The following is a 20000-nucleotide window of genomic DNA, read 5'->3' on the forward strand; positions in this document are numbered from 1 at the left end:
ACAAACTCTGTACAGACAATACATGTAGTCAGGATCCAACTGGGGTCTCTGGCGCTGTGAGGCAGCAACTCTACCGCTGCGCCACCGTGCCGCCCCTTACTCCAGCACTTTGTGTCTTTTTTTGTAAACCAGCATCTGCAGTTCCTTGTGCCTTCAGTGTGTGAAATCTGGCGGCTGCCAGGAGAATTTGCAAAGCTACAAAAGCTGGACGATGTGGCCTCAGGAGAGAGACCGTGCAGCAAAGTGCTTCCTTTAAAGTCACAGCACTGAAACACAAGCCTACAGGTTCAGTGCCACCCACACCCCACCCCCCTCACACCCACCCCCTCACACCCACCCCCTCACACACCCCCCACACACCCACCCCCCTCACACCCCCCACACACCCACCCCCTCACACACCCCACACACCCACCCCCTCACACACCCACCCCCCTCACACACCCACCCCCTCACACCCCCCACACACCCACCCCCTCACACCCCCCACACACCCACCCCCTCACACACCCCACACACCCCACCCCCCTCACACACCCACCCCCCTCACACACCCACCCCCCTCACACACCCCACACACTCACCCCCCTCACACACCCCACACACCCACCCCCCTCACACACCCCACACACCCACCCCCCTCACCCACCCCCCTCACACACCCCACACACCCACCCCCTCACACACCCCACACACCCCACCCCCTCACACACCCCACACACCCCACCCACTCACTCACCCCACACACTCACCCCCTCACACACCCACCCCCCTCACACACCCCACACACCCACCCCCTCACACACCCACCCCCCTCACACACCCCACACACCCACCCCCCTCACACACCCCACACACTCACCCACTGCCACCCCCCTCACACTCACACACCCCCCACACACACCCCACCCACTCACACTCACACCCCCCCACACCCTCACACACACCCCCCCCACACACCCACCCACTCACACTCACACGGTCCCACACCCACCCCCCCACACCCACCCCCTCACACCCATGGCCACCCCCCCCCACACACCCACCCCCCTCACACTCACCCACTGCCACCCCCTCACACTCACACCCCCCCACACACCCACCCACTGCCACCCCCTCACACTCCTCCACACCCCCCTCCACACACCCCCCCCCCCACACTCACACACACCCACACTCACCCCCTCACACACACCCCCCCACACACCCACCCCCCTCACACACACCCCCCACACTCACCCCCTCACACACACCCCCCACACACACACCCCCCCCCACACACTCACCCCCTCACACACAACCCCCCACACACACACCCCCCCCCACACACTCACCCCCTCACACACCCCCCCACACACCACCCCCCACACACTCACCCCCCCCCACACACTCACCCCCTCACACACCCCCCCCACACACCACCCCCCACACACCCACCCCCCCCACACACTCACCCCTCACACACCCCCCCACTGCCACCCCTTCCCACCCCCCCCCCCTCACACTCTCCAGCTCTGCACATGCTCACACCAGTGATACCTCCTGGCATTCTCTGAGGGGAGAGAGAGAGAGAGAGAGAGAGAGAGTGAAGGAGAGAGAGAGAGAGAGAGAGAGAGAGAGAGAGAGAGAGAGAGAGAGAGAGAGAGAGAGAGAGAGAGAGAGAGAGAGAGAGAGAGAGAGAGAGTGAAGGAGAGAGAGAGGGAGAGAGAGAGAGAGAGAGAGAGAGAGTGAAGGAGAAGGAGAGAGAGAGAGAGAGAGAGAGAGAGAGAGAGAGAGAAAGTAAGTAGAGGGAGGGAGAGAGAGAGTGAGAGAGAGAGAGAGAGAGAGAGAGAGAGTGAAGGAGAGAGAGAGAGAGGAGGGAGAGAGAGAGGAGAGAGAGAGAGAGAGTGAAGGAGAGAGAGAGAGAGGGAGAGAGAGAGAGAGAGTGAAGGAGAGGGAGAGAGAGAGGGAGAGAGAGAGGGAGAGAGAGAGAGAGAGTGAAGGAGAGGGAGAGAGAGAGGGAGAGAGAGAGGGAGAGAGAGAGAGAGAGTGAAGGAGAGAGAGAGAGTGAAGGAGAGAGAGAGAGAGAGAGTGAGAAAGTAAGTAGAGGGAGGGAGAGAGAGAGTGAGAGTGAGTGAGGGAGCTGCCCCCCTGGTGCTGGTGTTGAGGAGCCGTTCCCCCTGTGGAGGAGTGGAGATCACTGACCGCTCTGGGAAGTCGGACACACACTTGGGTGAGTCTTGCTAAACATCTACATGTGGGTGTGTGTGGGTGTGTGTGTGGGTGTGTGGGGGTGTGTGGGTGTGTGTGTGTGTGTGTGGGTGTGTGTGGGTGTGTGTGTGTGTGTGTGGGGGTGTGTGGGTGTGTGTGTGGGTGTGTGGGGGTGTGTGGGTGTGTGTGTGTGGGGGTGTGTGTGTGTGTGCCCCCATGTGTGTGTGTGGGTGTGTGTGGGTGTGTGTGTGTGTCCATGTGTGTGTGTGTGTGCCCCCATGTGTGTGTGTGTCCCCATGTGTGTGTGGGTGTCCATGTGTGTGTGAGTTTGTGCTTCTGTGTGGGAGAATGTTGGCGTGAGAGAGAGAGTGTGGGGGAAGCTGGCGTGAGGGAGGGAAAATATTGGTGATGTGGGGAAAGTTGATGTGTGTGTGTTGGGGGAATGTATTACTGTGTGTGTTAGTGTAAGGGTGTGAGCGCGTGTGTGTCTGTGGAGCATGTGTGTCTGGTGTGTGTGTATAGTGTGTGTAGCATGTGTATAGTGTGTGTGCGTGTGTATAGTGTGGTGTGTGTGTATAGAGTGTGCGTGTGTATAGTGTGTCCCCGTGTAGCATGTGTATAGCGTGTGTGCGTATTGTGTGTGTTGTGTGGGTGTGCTTGTGTATATAGTGTGTGCGCGTGTTTCGTGTGTGTTGCGTGGGTGTGTGTGTATAGTGTGTGCGTGTGGTGTGTGTGTGCATGGGTGTGCGTGTCTGTATAGTGTGTGTGCGTGTAGCATGTGTATAGTGTGTGCTGCGTGGGTGTGCGTGTGTAGTGTGTGTTGTGTGTGCGTGTAGCATGTGTATAGTGTGTGTGCGTGGGTGTGTGTGTGTTGCGTGGGTGTGTGTGTGTATAGTGTGTGTTGTGTGTGTGTGCGTGTGTGTGCATGTAGCATGTGTACAGTGTGTGCTGCGTGGGTGTGCGTGTGTGTATAGTGTGTGTTGTGTGTGCGTGTAGCATGTGTATAGTGTGTGCTGCGTGGGTGTGCGTGTGTGTCATGTGTGTGTTGCATGGGTGTGCGTGTCTGTATAGTGTGTGCGTGTAGCATGTGTATAGTGTGTGTTGCGTGGGTGTGCGTGTGTATAGTGTGTGTGTGTGTGTGTGTGTGTGTGCCTGAGTGTGGATGTACATATTTGATTGCTGTCCCCACAGTTATAAATAAATGCATGGGGTCAGTGCGTGCAAGCAGGGAGCAGTCGGGACTGGCGATAAATGCATGGGGTCAGTGCGTGCAAGCAGGGAGCAGTCGGGACTGGTGATAACTGTGCCCCACTCTGCCCATTCTGCGCGGCTATCAGTTTACAGCCTTTTGTCAGCAGTTTACAGTCTGGATGCTGGCCAAGCCCGCCGGGAATACTTTGCTCTTTACCCAGGAATTGTGGAGCAGATGATAAATCCTGGAACAGCTCTGGCAGCGAGCAGCCGGACTGCAAATGGAACCGATCCCCTTCCTGCCTGGAAGAAATGAGTCGTTCCTTAAAGGGATGTGTGTGTGTGCAGAGGGTCAGTGTGAGGGAGAGGGGGGGGTGGAGGAGGGGGGCGCGGAGAGAACGGTCTTGGCCCCCAACCCAGGCCACTGTTTGTGTGCCAGTCACAGAGGCAAACTGTGGAGGCCAAGTCAGTGGATAGACGTTCTTGATTAGAACGGGTGTCAAGGGTTATGGGGAGAAGGCAAGAAAATGGGATTAGGAGGCAGAGATCAGCCATGATTGAATGGCGGAGTAAACTCGATGGGCCGAATGGCCTAATTCTGCTCCTTTAACTTGTGAAGCAGATCTACCATCACATATTACAATCTCCCCACCACTCTCCCATCTCTACTCCTGTCTCTGTACCCTGCACACGGCTCGTGTAATCATGTAGTCATGTAGTCGTACGAGGAAAGATTGGAAAGGCTGGGCTTGTATTCACTGGAGTTTAGAAGTATGAGAGGGGATCTTATAGAGACGTATAAAATTAAAAAAGGACTGGACAAACTAGATGCAGGAAAAATGTTCCCAATGTTGGGCGAGTCCAGAACCAGGGGCCACACAGTCTAAGAATAAAGGGGAGGCCATTTAAAACTGAGGTGAGAAGGAACTTTTTCACCCAGAGAGTTGTGAATTTGTGGAATTCTCTGCCACAAAGGGCAGTGGAGGCCAATTCACTGGATGGTAGATAGAGAGAGTTGGATAGAGCTCTAGGGGCTAGCGGAATCAAGGGATATGGGGAGAAGGCAGGCACGGGTTACTGATTGTGGATGATCAGCCATGATCATAATGAATGGCGGTGCTGGCTCGAAGGGCCAAATGGCCTCCTCCTGCACCTATTTTCTATGATTCTATGCATTGTCTTTGCGCTGACTGGTTAGCACGCAACGAAAGCTTTTCACTGTACCTCGGTACACGTGACAATAAACTGAACTGCACTGTTCAAACTGTCCACTTATGTTTTGAGTTTTAGTTTGAGATACAACGTGGAAACAGGCTCTTCGGCCCACCGAATCCACACCGACCAGCGATCACCTGTATGCTAGTTCTATCCTGCACACTAGGGACTATTTACAGAAGCCAATTCACCTCCACACCAGGGTAGACTGGAATTGCAAATGCTGGTTTATACCAAAGACATGCACAAAGTGCTGGAGTAACTCAGCGGGTCAGGCAGCATCTGTGGAGGAAAAGGATGGGTGTTGTTTCGGGTCAGAACCCTTCCTTGGACTGGCAAAGGAAAGTTGTGTAGGTTAATGGGTCGACTGAATTTGCCAGTCTGAAGAAGGGTCCCGACCTGAAACGTCACCTATCCATGTTCTCCACAGATGCTGCCTGACCCGCTGAGTTACTCCAGCACTCTGTGAAACGTCACCTAACCATGTTCTCCACAGATGCTGCCTGACCCGCTGAGTTACTCCAGCACTCTGTGTCTACCTACATACCTGCACGTCTTTAGACCCACAGAAAACCCACGCAGGTCATGAGGAGAACGCACTAACTCCGTACAGACAGCACCCGTAGTCAGGATCGAACCTGGGTCCCGGGCACTGTGAGGCAGCAACTCTACCACTATGCCACCGTGCTGCCCTTTTGTGCTGTATCTTTGGCAGGACAATAGTAAACGAGTCAGATGCTTGGCTAGAGGTCTGTAACCAGACTACGGGTGCTGTGTGTACGGAGTTTGTACGTTCTCCCTGTGATAGCGTGGGTTTCTCCGGGTGCTCCGGTTTCCTCCCACACACTAAAGACGTGCAGGTTTGTAGGTTGATTTGTAAATTGTGGCTGGTGTGTGCAGGACAGTGCGAGTGTGTGGGGTGATCGCTGGACGGCGTGGACTAGGAGGGCTGTATCTGTGAAGTCACCCAGGCCTCGATTCCTGCACTCCCTTTAAACTTATCGGTTTCACAGGGGAATAGTCACAGAGAGGTACAGCACAGAAACAGGCCCTTCGGCCCAACGTGCCCACACCAGCCAGCTACATTAGTCCCACCCGCCTGCGTTTGGTCCATATCCTTCCAAACCTGTCCTATCCATGTGTCCGTCTGACTGTTTCTTAAATGTGGGGATAATCCCAGCCTCAACTACCTCCTCTGGCAGCTCGTTCCATACACCCACCACCATCTGTGTGAAAAAGCTACCCCTCAGATTCCTGTTAAACCTTTCCCCCTTCGCCTTGCACCTATGTCCTCTGGGATTCTATTTAGGATTGAACTGGGGTCTCTGGGGCGGTCAGGCAGTAGCTCGAACCACTGTGGCACCGTGCCACCCCAGAGAGCAGGAACCAAAAGCCAGTGAACCACACAGCAGACCGCCAGGGAGAGCGGATTATCGAAGCCTTCTTGTACGTAGCATCAACTCATCGCTTCCATGGCAATGAAAACAACAGGTTAAGGTTTCCCTCTCGCCTGAGTTACATGATCACGGTATTTACAGCACCTGTTTAAAGACATCCTTTAACCACCGTCTCCCCCACCTCCTTTACCCCTGCCATCTGAAAAAGGTACAAGAGTCTAAAACTGTAACATCCCGGGTCAGGAGCAGCGTCTTCCCAACAACCACCAGGCTATTAGAGACATAGAGACATAGAGACATAGAGACATAGACATAGAGACATAGACATAGAGACATAGACATAGACATAGAGACATATAGACATAGAGTCATAGAGACATAGAGACATAGAGACATAGAGACATAGAGACATAGAGACATAGAGACATAGAGACATAGAGACATAGAGACATAGAGACATAGAGACATAGACATAGAGACATAGACATAGACATAGAGACATAGAGACATAGAGACATAGAGACATAGAGACATAGACATAGAGACATAGAGACATAGAGACATAGAGACATAGACATAGACATAGAGACATAGACATAGAGACATAGACATAGACATAGAGACATAGACATAGACATAGAGACATAGAGACATAGAGACATAGAGACATAGAGACATAGAGACATAGAGACATAGAGACATAGAGACATAGAGACATAGAGACATAGACATAGAGACATAGAGACATAGACATAGAGACATAGAGACATAGAGACATAGACATAGAGACATAGACATAGAGACATAGAGACATAGACATAGAGACATAGAGACATAGAGACATAGACATATAGACATAGAGACATAGACATAGAGACATAGAGACATAGAGACATAGAGACATAGAGACATAGACATAGAGACATAGAGACATAGAGACATAGACATAGAGACATAGACATAGAGACATAGACACATAGACACATAGACACATAGACACATAGACATAGACACATAGACACATAGACACATAGACACATAGACACATAGACACATAGACACATAGACACATAGACATAGACACATAGACACATAGACACATAGACACATAGACACATAGACATAGACACATAGACACATAGACACATAGACACATAGACACATAGACACATAGACATAGACACATAGACACATAGACACATAGACACATAGACACATAGACACATAGACACATAGACACATAGACACAGAGACATAGACACATAGACACATAGAGACATAGAGATAGACATAGTGACATAGACACATAGACACATAGACACAGAGACATAGAGACATAGACATAGACACATAGACACATAGACATAGACACATAGAGACATAGAGATAGACATAGAGACATAGACACATAGACACATAGACACAGAGACATAGACATAGACATAGAGACATAGACATAGACATAGAGACATAGACATAGAGACATAGACATAGACACATAGAGACATAGAGACATAGAGACATAGACATAGACACATAGAGACATAGAGACATAGACATAGAGACATAGACATAGACATAGAGACATAGACATAGAGACATAGACATAGACACATAGAGACATAGAGACATAGACATAGAGACATAGAGACATAGAGACATAGAGACATAGAGACATAGTAACATAGAAACATAGATGCAGGAGGAGGCCATTCAGCCCTTCGAGCCAGCACCGCCATTCATTGTGATCATGGCTGATCATCCACAATCAATAACCCGTGCCTGCCATCTCCCCATATCCCTTGATTCCACTAGCCCCTAGAGCTCTATCTAACTCTCTCTTAAATCCATCCAATGATTTGGCCTCCACTGCCCTCTGTGGCAGAGAATTCCACAAACTCACAACTCTCTGGGTGAAAAAGTTCCTTCTCACCTCAGTTTTAAATGGCCTCCCCTTTATTCGTAGACTGTGTGGCCTCTGGTTCTGGACTCCCCCAATATTGAGAACATTTTTCCTGCATCTAGCTTGTCTAGTCCTTTTATAATTTTATATGTTTCCATAAGATCCCCTCTCATTCTTCTAAACTCCAGTGAATACAAGCCTTGTCTTTTCAACCTTTCCTCATATGACAGTTCCTCCATATAACACTACAACCTCCAAATAATCTCTAAACAACTTGAGGGCATTTTTTTTGTCTTTTGTATATACTGAATATTTTTGTTGTTTACTATGGTGCTTACAGAGACTAGGTTTACATATGTGTAGGAAAAAAACCTGCAGATGCTGGTTAAAATCGAAGGTAGACACAAAATGCTGGAGTAACTCAACGGGTCAGGCAGCATCTCTGGAGAGAAGGAATGGGTGACGTTTCGGGTCAAGATCTGGGTGTCCTAGTGCATCAGTCACTGAAAAGAAGCATGCAGGTACAGCAGGCAGTGAAGAAAGCCAATGGAATGTTGGCCTTCATAACAAGAGGAGTTGAGTATTGGAGCAAAGAGGTCCTTCTGCAGTTGTACAGGGCCCTAGTGAGACCGCACCAGGAGTACTGTGTGCAGTTTTGGTCTCCAAATTTGAGGAAGGATAGTCTTGCTATTGAGGGCGTGCAGCGTAGGTTTACTAGGTTAATTCCCGGAATGGCGGGACTGTCATATGTTGAAAGACTGGAGCGACTAGGCTTGTATACACTAGAATTTAGAAGGATGAGAGGAGATCTTATCGAAACGTATAAGATTATTAAGGGGTTGGACACGTTAGAGGCAGGAAACATGTTCCCAATGTTGGGGGAGTCCAGAACAAGGGGCCACAGTTTAAGAATAAGGGGTCGGCCATTTAGAACGGAGTTGAGGAAAAACTTTTTCAGTCAGAGAGTTGTGAATCTGTGGAATTCTCTGCCTCAGAAGGCAGTGGAGGCCAATTCTCTGAATGCATTCAAGAGCGAGCTAGATAGAGCTCTTAAGGATAGCGGAGTCAGGGGGTATGGGGAGAAGGCAGGAACGGGGTACTGATTGAGAATGATCAGCCATGATCACATTGAATGGCGGTGCTGGCTCGAAGGGCTGAATGGCCTCCTCCTGCACCTATTGTCTATTGTCTATTACCCTAAAACATTAAACATCTCTGGCCTTTGTTTTAACCATCTGCCTATCAAACCTACCTCTCCTGTGTCCACCTGTTACCGAAGATAGACACAAAATGCTGGAGTAACTCAACGTGACAGGCAACATCTCGAGACAAGGAATGGGTAACGTTTCAGGTCGAGACCCTTCTTCAGATTGGTCTATTACCTGCCACGCTTCGTCCTGCCTCTCCCCTCCCAACCCAAATCGTCACCTATCCATGTTCTCCAGAGATGCTGCCTGACCCGCTGAGTTACTCCAGCACTCTGTGAAACGTCACCTATCCATGTTCTCCACAGATGCTGCCTGACCCACTGAGTTACTCCAGCACTCTGTGCACATTGTGCACACACACTGGTAATCCCATAACACAGTCGTGTACTGACAAATATCACCAAAGTCAGCAACCAAAACAAAGCCAGATGTTTAGATGGTGTATCAGGTTCATGAACTGGTGCACAACCTGCTGAAAGCAAAGGGTGAACAAGGTACTGCCACATGTTAACTAGAAGGTATCAACAATTAGGATTGGCACGGTGGTGCAGCGGGTAGAGCTGCTGCCTCACAGCGCCACAGACCCGGGTTCCATCCTGACTACGGGTGCTGTCTATACAGAGTTTGTACGTTCCCCTCGTGACCGCGTGGGTTTTCTCCGGGTGCTTCGGTCTCCTCCCACAATCTTAAGACGTACAGGTTTGTAGGTTAATTGGCTTGGTGTAATTGTAAAACTTTTTCCCAAGTGTGTGTGTGGGGTAGAGTCAGTGTGCGGGGATCGCTGGTCGGTGTGGACTCAGTGGGCTGAAGGGCCTGTTTCTGCACAGTATCTCTAAGCTAAACTAAAGGTTCATGAACTCATGCACACAACCATAATCCTACCTCAACTATGGAACACCACACACCACCTCTCCACTACCATGGACTTGTTTTCCGATTGCGTTTCTCTGCATCAATGTCTTGTCTTATATGCAGTCTTTTTCTTTACGCGTCTTGTAGAATTTACGTGTGATTTATACTTTCTCTGGTGTTGTCTATGTGTCCGAGGGTAGGGTTGCCAACTGTCCCGTATTAGCCGGGACTTCCCATATTTTGGGCTAAATTAGTTTGTCCCGTACGGGACCGCCCTTGTCCCGTATTGGTAGGGTTGCCAACTTCCTCACTCCCAAATACGGGACAAAGGGTGACATCACCGCCCCGCGCCCCATGTGACCTCACCCAGCCAGGGGCCACGTGCTCCCGCTCCACCAATGGCAGCCGCTCTGGCCAGGAGCACGTGGCCGCTGGCTGGTGAAGTCACGTGGGGCGCGGGGCGGTGATGTCACCCTTTGTCCCGTATTTGGGAGTGAGATAGTTGGCAACACTATCTGTGAGGCTGCTCATTGTACCTGTATCTCACCGTACTGACATACAGCACGGAACTCAACCAGACATGACCTCAGGACATAGATTTCTGGACAGAGGTGTACAGGCTTCAGGCTGGAATATCCGTACGCAGACAGACACAAAGTGCTGGAGTAACTGAGTGGGACAGGCAGCATCTCTGGAGAGAAGGAATGGGTGACGATTCGGGACGAGACCCTTCTTCAGACTGGGTTAGGTGGACCCTGACTGACACTTACAAATCTACAGGGCAGGTGTAAAGGCGAGTAGATTTGGACGAGGGTATTGAGTCCGTGGGCCAGACCAAAGTGGCAGTCCATGGTGAAAGGGAATCTCCAGGGGGGAGACCATTGGCATTTTGTCCCACTGTCCAATCAAGGATAACCTAACCCAATCTGAAGAAGGGACTCGACTCGAAACGTCACTCATTCCTTCTCTCCAGAGATGTTGCCTGTCCCGCTGAGTTACTCCAGCTTTTTGTGTCTATCTTCGGTTTAAACCAGCATCTGCAGTTCCATCCTGCACAAATCCATACGCAGGGTTGGAGGGACATGGATAAACAAGGACCTGCAGATGCTGGTTTAAAGAAGGGAAGGGATCAGAGGAGATTTACAACGATGTTGCCAGGACTAGACGGTCTGAGCTGTAGGGAGAGGTTGAGTAGGCTGGGACTCTATTCCTTGGAGCGCAGGAGGATGAGGAATAGATCGGGTAGATGCACAGAGTCTCTTGCCCAGAGTAGGGAATCGAGGACCAGAGGACATAGGTTTAAGGTGAAGGGGAAAAGATTTAATAGGAATCTGAGGGGTAACTTTTCCACACAAAGAGTGGTGGGTATGTGGAACGAGCTGCCAGAGGAGGTAGTTGAGGAAGGTACTATCGCAACGTTTAAGAAGCAGTCAGCCAGGTACATGGATAGGACAGGTTTGGAGGGATATGGACCAAGCGCAGGCAGGTGGGTCTAGTGTAGAAGGGACATGTTGGTCTGTGTGGGCAGGTTGGGCGAAGGGCCTATTTCCACACTGTATGACTCTCTGACTCTGTGAGATGCTGCCTGACCCACTGAGTTATTCTAGCATTTTGTATCTCTCTTCGGTATAAACCAGAGTCACAGCCTCAGAATTAAAGGACGTTCTTTTAGGAAGGAGATGAGGAGAAATTTCTTCAGTCATAGTGTGGTGAATCTGTGGGATTCTTTGCCACAGAAGGATGTGGAGGCCAAGTCAGTGGATATTTTTAAGGCAGAGATAGACAGATTCTTGATCAGTGTGAGTGTCGGGGAGAAGGCAGGAGAATGGGGTTAGGAGGGAGAGATAGACCAGCCATGATTGAATGGCGGAGTAGACTTGATGGGCCGAATGGCCTAATTCTGCTCCTGGAACTTCTGAACGATGGATAAGTTGTGAGGGATGGAACTAGGAGTGGACTTGAGGAGTCATTGATCCTCGCGAACAGCAGAGCAGACTAGAGGGGCAGAATGGCCTTCCTCCCTCCCTTCCTTCCTTCCTCCTGACGCCGGGCTTGGCCACACCCTGGGCTCTGTGAGCCCGTGACTGTAACGCAACAACGCCTGTCCATTGGCAAGGGTGGGGGGGAATATTCTGTCGGAAAAATAAAGAGCCTTCCACGGCCACGATCTACGTTGTCAGTTTTGCTGCCAAGTTCACTCTACCTGGCTCCTTGCCCGATCAGAGGCCATGCTTCAGCCCAACAGCACTGGGATGGGGAGGGGATAACCAGGACACAACGTGAAATTAAAGTCGGCAGGGCTTGGTCTGAGGCCAGTGGCTTTTAAAGATAATGTTTCATTACAGTCTGCATTTTAGAAACATGTCTTTGGGCCAAGACTTAACACAGAACACTTCTGCTGGAGAGACCCAAAGTGCTGGAGGAACTCAGTGGGACAGGCAGCATCTAGGAGAGAAGAGGGGGTCTCGACCCGAAACGTCACCCATTCCTTCTCTCCTCAGATGCTGCCCGTCCCGCTGAGTTACTCCAGCACTTTGTGTCTACCTGGGCAGGATTAGAGGTTTAGAAGGCAGGGCAGCATAGACCAAAATTCCATTGCAAGAGTGGGTGAGAAACGTAGATGTGATGGGCCGAATGGCCTAATTCTACTCCTATCACTTATGAATATTTACAGAGGGCCAATTCACCTACCAACCCGCACTTCCTTGGGAGTGCAGTAAAATAACTGCAGATGCTGGTACAAATCGGAGGTATCACAAAGTGCTGGAGTAACTCAGCAGGTCAGGCAGCATCTCAGGAGAGAGGGAATAGGGGACGTTTGGGGTCGAGACTCCCTCTTCAGACTTCCTACACTCCTGGTGGTTCCAGTGTCCAGCCCTGAAGCCCGGACTCTGGCAGCGAGGATCCTTTCAGGAAACAACTCACTGGGAGAAGCGGCAGACAGCCCAGCCAGTTGTTCTTGGCGCGTGAGAGGCGGGAGGTTCCAGTGGAGCTGATGTGGTGGCCGCCTCTTAGTACAGTCTGAAGAAGGGTCTCGACCTGAAACGTCACCCATTCCTTCTCTCCTCAGATGCTGCCCGTCCCGCTGAGTTACTCCAGCACTTTGTGTCTACCTGCTCGTAGCACAGGGGAGGGTTAGAGGGTTAGAAGGCCAAAATTCCACTGCATGGGTGGGTGAAAAACGTAAAATAGATCGGCTTTCTGGGTGGAAATTTTTAATGTAGAGAATGTTGGCACGAAAATCTCATTGGCAGCGTATCTGGGGAACAGTACTTATTGTTTTAAGTGCTATGTAGCTCCATATTCATATTTTACTTTTTTTTAAATAACCTGGAATAAGGAATGCAGCCCATCGAGTTGATGCTAGCCCCCTGAGCAATGGCTTCCCATCACTTATTCCCCTTTAAGCCACTCTCTCTCTCTCTCACACACTTCTCAATGTTCCACCACTTGCCCACAGACGGAGGTGGAGGCCAAGTCAGTGGATAGATAGATTCTTGATTAGTGCGGGTGTCAGGGGTTATGGGGAGAAGGCAGGAGAATGGGGTTAGGAGGGAGAGATAGTTCAGCCGTGATTGAATGGTGTTGTAGATGTGATGGGCCGAATGGCCTAATTCTGCTCCTATCACTTATGAATATTTACAGAGGGCCAATTCACCTACCAACCCGCACTTCCTTGGGAGTGTAGGAAAATAACTGCAGATGCTGGTACAAATCGGAGGTATCACCACGTGCTGGAGTAACTCAGCGGGTCAGGCAGCATCTAGGAGAGAGGGAATGGGTGACGTTTTGGGTCGAGACCCTTCTTCAGACTGATTCAGGTCCTAGATGCTGCCTGACCTGCTGAGTTACTCCAGCACTTTGTGACGCACTTTCTTGGGATGTGGGATGTGTTGCTGTATTGAACCTAGTTCAGCAAAACACAAAGTGCTGGAAGAACTCAGCGGGTCAGGCAGCATCTGCGGAGGGAATGGGCAGGCCACGTTTTGGGAGGGGGGGAGAAAGCTGGAAAAGAGAGGTGGGGGCAGGATACACGGTGAATGATAGGCAGATACAGGTGAAGGGGTGCTGGGAAGGGTGGAGTGAGTGGAACGTCTGGAGGTGCAAAGGCGACAAAAGGCGGTCAGGTGAGGAGAGGTGAGGAGGAGTGAATGTAAAGGGGGAGGGAGGGAGATGGGTGGGAGGGGACGGGGGTAGGAACATGGGACTGAGGGATGGGAGAGGAATGTGCAGAGGAGGGGAGGAGAGCAGTGTGACTGGAGGTAGCGAGCGAGGTTCACTGTGCTGGGACCAGCTTCTCAACATTCCCAATGTAAACAATCGTCGGGAAAAGTCCCCGTTGATAAATTCTGCAGATCAAGTCAAGTCAATTTTATTTGTATAGCACATTTAAAAACAACCCACGTTGACCAAAGTGCTGTACATCTGATTAGGTACTAAGGAAAAAAATGAAACATACAGTAGCACACAAACAGTTCACAGCGCCTCCTCAATGAGCCTCAAACGCTAGGGAGTAGAAATAGGTTTTGAGCCTGGACTTAAAGGAGTCGATGGAGGGGGCAGTTCTGATGGGGAGAGGGATGCTGATCCACAGTCTAGGAGCTGCAACCGCAAAAGCGCGGTCACCCCTGAGCTTAAGCCTAGACCGCGGGAGTTGCCGGCCTGTGTCTCTGTAGCCGTGATCGAGGGCTGTCTTTTGGACCTGGCAGAGTGTTTTGAGTTTAGAGATTCAGTGTGGAAACAGGCCCTTCGGCCCACCGAGTCCGTGCCGACCAGCAATCCCTGGTAGGATGGTGTAGGTGTGCGGGAATCGCTGGTCGGCGCGGACTCAGTGGGCTGAAGGGCCTGTTTCAACGCTGAATCTGTAAACTAAACTAAACCAACCCTCCCCCATCCATGTCCCTGTCCACAGCCCTGATTGTGAGCCACGATTTGCTCCAACACTTCGCACGCTGAACCTCAGTGGCAGCTTACCTCATGTAGTCTGAAAGCACGGACACAGGCCCTTCAGCCCAACTCGTCCATGCCGACCAAATACCCATCTACGCTGGTCCCAGTTGCCTGCATTTAAAGTCTAGTTTATTGTCACTTGTACCGAGGTACAGTGAAAAGCTTTTGTTGCGTGCTATCCAGATAGCGGAAAGACAATACGTGATTACAATCAAGTCACCCACAGTGTACAGATACATGGTCAGGGAATAACGTTTAGTGCAAGGTAAAGCCAGCAAAGTCCCATCAAGGATAGTCCAAGGTCACCCCCTGTCCCACAGCTCACAAAACCTTTCCTATCCATGTACGTCTAAACGTGTTTTACATGCTGTTATTGTACAATGCCTCAACAACTAGGGCGGCACGGTGGCGCAGCGGTAGAGTTGCCGCCTTACAGCGAATGCAGTGCCGGAGACCCGGGTTCCATCCCGACTAAGGGTGCTGTCTGTACGGAGTTTGTACGTTCTCCCCGTGACCCGCGTGGGTTTTCTCCGAGATCTTCGGTTTCCTCCAAAGACGAACACGTTTGTAGGTTAATTGGCTTGGTATAAATGTTAAAAAAAGATTGTCCCTAGTGTGTGTAGGATAATGTTAGTGTGCGGGGATCGCTGGTCGGCGCGGACTCATAGAAACATAGAAAATAGGTGCAGGAGTAGGCCATTCGGCCCTTCGAGCCTGCACCGCCATTCAATATGATCATGGCTGATCATCCAACTCAGTATCCCGTACCTGCCTTCTCTCCATACCCCCTGATCCCTTTAGCCACAAGGGCCACATCTAACTCCCTCCTAAATATAGCCAATGAACCGGCCTCAACTACCTTCTGTGGCAGAGAATTCCACAGATTCACCACTCTCTGTGTGAAAAAAAACGTTCTCATCTCGGTCCTAAAACACTTCCCCCTTATCCTTAAACTGTGACCCCTGGTTCTGGACTTCCCCAACATCGGGAACAATCTTCCTGCATCTAGCCTGTCCAACCCCTTAAGGATTTTGTACGTTTCTATAAGATCCCCCCCTCAATCTTCTAAATTCCAGCGAGTACAAGACTCGACGGGCTGAAGGGCCTGTTTCCATGCTGTAGCTGTATCTCTAAACAGAAGAGTCCGTTCCTGGAAGTTGGAAATCAAGGAGCGTGAAACGAGGACGGACTGAAACAAATCCCAACTTGTCGTGGTTAGTTTGATGTTGACAGGTAGCATCACTGCGGCAGGCTGAAGATCAACACGTGGGTTTGTGTCAATGCCCCAGGCCAGAGGTGTTGTTCTAACTGCAGATGCTGGTACAAATCGATTTATTCACAAAATGCTGGAGTAACTCAGCGGGTCAGGCAGCATCTCGGGAGAGAAGGAATGGGTGACGTTTCGGGTTGAGACCCTAGAAGGGTCTAACGTCACCCATTCCTTCTCTCCCGAGATGCTGCCTGACCTGCTGAGTTACTCCAGCATTTTGTGAATAAATCGAGGTGTTGGCCTGTTGGTATTACTGCCCTGTTAGTGTGGCCACTTGTGTAGAGATTCAGTGAGAAACATTGTCCTGCTGCTATTGAGGCAAAGCACACCCTACATTAATGCTGCATTGACGCTACATTAATGCTACATTAATGCTACATTAACGCTACATTAATGCTACATTAATGCTACAAAAGGGGAAATAGATAGATTGATTGCAGGGTAATGTCACAGCTGCAGAGAAAGTGCAGAAGTGCAATAGTCACCACGAGGCAGGTTGGAAGACCAGGAGTTAATCCTCAGCAAATGAAAGGTCTGTTAGACTCATAGAGTCAGAGATTGATACAGATTGGAAACAGGCCCTTCGGCCCAACTCGCCCACACAAGTCTGTTCACAGACGCTGTTCCTGAGTCTGTGCGTGCGTGCTTTCCAGCTTTTGTATCTTCTGTCGAGAGGGGAGAAGAGGGATTGACCAACCGGGGTGTGAGTGGTCTGTGATTATGTTGGCTGCTTGTGGCGGAGTGGGGAGTGGCGGGAGGGAGGGGGAGGGGGAAGGAGTGAGGGGGAGGGGGGGAGTGAGGGGGAGGGGGGAGTGAGGGGGAGGGGGTGAGGGTGAGGGGGGGTTACTGGCAGGCGAACAGCAGGAGGATCAGCGAGCATCTGTTGGGTCCACAAGAGTTAATGTTGCCGGGCTACTGACACTGGAGCCGCTGGGCTGGCATGGGACCGTTGGGCCGAATGGTCTCCTTCTGTCACACTACCTGGGTTGGAGGGGGGGTCATGTGGAGGGGAGAGGAGCTGAGGGAAGACCGTGAGGGGGTGGGGAGGGGCCTCGGGATGAGGGAAGACCGTGAGGGGGTGGGGATGGGGGGTCTCAGACTGAGGGAAGACCGTGAGGGGGTGGGGAGGGGTCTCAGACTGAGGGAAGACCGTGAGGGGGTGGGGAGGGGTCTCGGGATGAGGGAAGACCGTGAGGAGGTGGGGATGGGGTCTCAGACTGAGGGAAGACCGTGAGGGGGTGGGGAGTGGTCTCAGACTGAGGGAAGACCGTGAGGGGGTGGGGAGGGGTCTCAGACTGAGGGAAGACCGTGAGGGGGTGGGGAGGGGTCTCGGGATGAGGAGAGGTCCAAGCCAGACAGGAGCAAGGACGTGGAGACCAGGACAGTGGGCAGATGGACGGTATTGATCTTGTTTTCTGAAGCAAGGCCGGCCGAGGAAGCCCGGACCGGGGTTTTATTGGTGGTAACGGGGTTGGCTGCGATGTGGAACGTTGCTGAGTGTGGCTTGGCCCGGGAGATGTGACCGCGGGCGGCCTCCAACATCTGCTTGTAATCTGCATCGCTTCAACTGGAGGCACGGAGCCTAATGGGAAGCACATTAGACAGGGTGGTCTGGTCACACCTTGGTCATGGAGCAAGCCAAGCCGGGCTGTGGAAGGGGGGAGAGAGGAGGGGAGGGGAGGGAGAGGAGGGGAGTGGAGTAGAGTGGAGTGGAGGGGAGGGGAGGGGAGGGGAGTGGAGAGGAGGGGAGGGGAGTGGAGTGGAGTAGAGTGGAGGGGAGGGGAGGGGAGGGGAGAGGAGGGGAGGGGAGGGGAGAGGAGGGGAGTGGAGGGGAGTGGAGGGGAGTGGAGGGGAGGGGAGGGAGAGGAGGGGAGTGGAGTAGAGTGGAGTGGAGGGGAGGGGAGGGGAGGGGAGGGGAGGGAGAGGAGGGGAGTGGAGTAGAGTGGAGTGGAGGGGAGGGGAGGGGAGTGGAGAGGAGAGGAGGGGAGGGGAGGGGAGAGGAGAGGAGGGGAGGGGAGGGGAGTGGAGTGGAGTAGAGTGGAGGGGAGGGGAGGGGAGTGGAGGGGTGGTGGGGCTGGAATCACACATGTCCACATCACCAATGGTGAGTGGCCTGTGTAGAATGGATGTGGAGAGAATGTTTCCACTAGTGGGAGAGTCTAGGACCAGAGGGCACAGCCTCAGGATTAAAGGACGTTCCTTTAGGAAGGAGACGAGGAGGAATTTCTTTAGTCAGAGGGTGGTGAATCTGTGGAACTCTTTGCCACAGACGGCTGTGGAGACCAAGTCAGTATATTTTTGGCAGAGATTGATAGATTCTTGATTAGTACGGGTGCCACTTTGGACTAGGAAAGGTTTGGATAGATACGGGCCAAATGTTAGCAAATAGGACGTGGAGATGGCGGGGCGTGTTGGTCGGCATGGACAGGTCGGGCTGAAGGGCCTCTGTTTCCGTGCTGTGGGAGTCTGCGCGTTAGATAATAGACAATAGGTGCAGGAGGAGGCCATTCGGCCCTTCGAGCCACCACCGCCATTCAATGTGATCATGGCTGATCATTCTCAATCAGTACCCCGTTCCTGCCTTCTCCCCATACCCCCTGACTCCGCTATCCTTAAGAGCTCTATCTAGCTCTCTCTTGAATGCATTCAGAGAATTGCCCTCCACTGCCTTCTGAGGCAGAGAATTCCACAGATTCACAACTCTCTGACTGAAAAAGTTTTTCCTCATCTCCGTTCTAAATGGCCTACCCCTTATTCTTAAACTGTGGCCCCTGGTTCTGGACTCCCCCGACATTGGGAACATGTTTCATGCCTCAAAACGTGTCCAACCCCTTAATAATCTTATACGTTTCGATAAGATCCCCTCTCATCTTTCTAAATTCCAGTGTATACAAGCCTAGTCGCTCCAGTCTTTCAACATATGACAGTCCCGCCATTCCGGGAATTAACCTAGTAAACCTACGCTGCACGCCCTCAATAGCAAGAATGTCTTTCCTCAAATTTGGAGCCGGGCAGGGCAGGGCTAGGCAGGGCAGGGCTGTGGCAGGGATCAGAATAGCACATAGCTGTGACGTTGTAGTCACTGTAAATACTTTGTGTGTTCACATTTGTTCAATCTTGCTGTCAGGAAACAGGAGGGGATCTTTTAATACAAGTTGCCTCTGGGGTGGGAGAGAATGAGGTGGTTGGGGGCTCACTTTGAGTTTATTTAAGTTTAGAGACACAGCCTGGAAACAGGCCCTTCGGCCCCCTGAGTCCATGCCGACCATCGATCACCCCATACACTAACACTATCCTACACACCAGGGACTATTTACAGAAGCCAATTAACCTACAAATCTGTAGACCCAAAATGCTGGAGTAACTCAGTGGGTCATAGAAACATAGAAAATAGGTGCAGGAGTAGGCCATTCGGCCCTTCGAGCCTGTACGCACCGCCATTCAATAAGATCATGGCTGATCATCCAACTCAGTATCCCGTACCTGCCTTCTCTCCATACCCCCTGATCCCTTTAGCCATAAGGGCCACATCTAACTCCCTCTTAAATATAGCTAATGAACCGGCCTCAACTACCTTCTGTGGCAGAGAATTCCACAGATTTACCACTCTCTGTGTGAAAAAAAACTTTCTCATCTCGGTCCTAAAAGACTTCCCCCTTATCCTTAAACTGTGACCCCTTGTTCTGGACTTCCCCAACATCGGGAACAATCTTCCCGCATTTAGCCTGTCCAACCCCTTAAGAATTTTGTAAGTTTCTATAAGATCCCCCCTCAATCTTCTAAATTCCAGCGAGTACAAGCCGAGTCTATCCAGTCTTTCTTCA

General features: G+C 51.3%; 1 protein-coding gene across 1 annotated transcript in view; it reads left to right on the forward strand.

Moving 5' to 3' along the window:
- The first annotated feature begins 2004 nt into the window (after positions 1-2004).
- The window catches only part of LOC144611617 (protein kinase C and casein kinase II substrate protein 3), a 36749-nt gene continuing 18753 nt past the window's right edge, over positions 2005-20000 (forward strand). Inside the window, exon 1 of the mRNA XM_078430831.1 lies at positions 2005-2212. The gene's annotated coding sequence lies outside the window, so the exon portion shown is untranslated. The remainder of the gene's footprint in view (positions 2213-20000) is intronic.

Source organism: Rhinoraja longicauda, chromosome 40, assembly GCF_053455715.1.
Source record: "Rhinoraja longicauda isolate Sanriku21f chromosome 40, sRhiLon1.1, whole genome shotgun sequence".
Taxonomy (NCBI): Eukaryota; Metazoa; Chordata; class Chondrichthyes; order Rajiformes; family Arhynchobatidae; genus Rhinoraja; species Rhinoraja longicauda.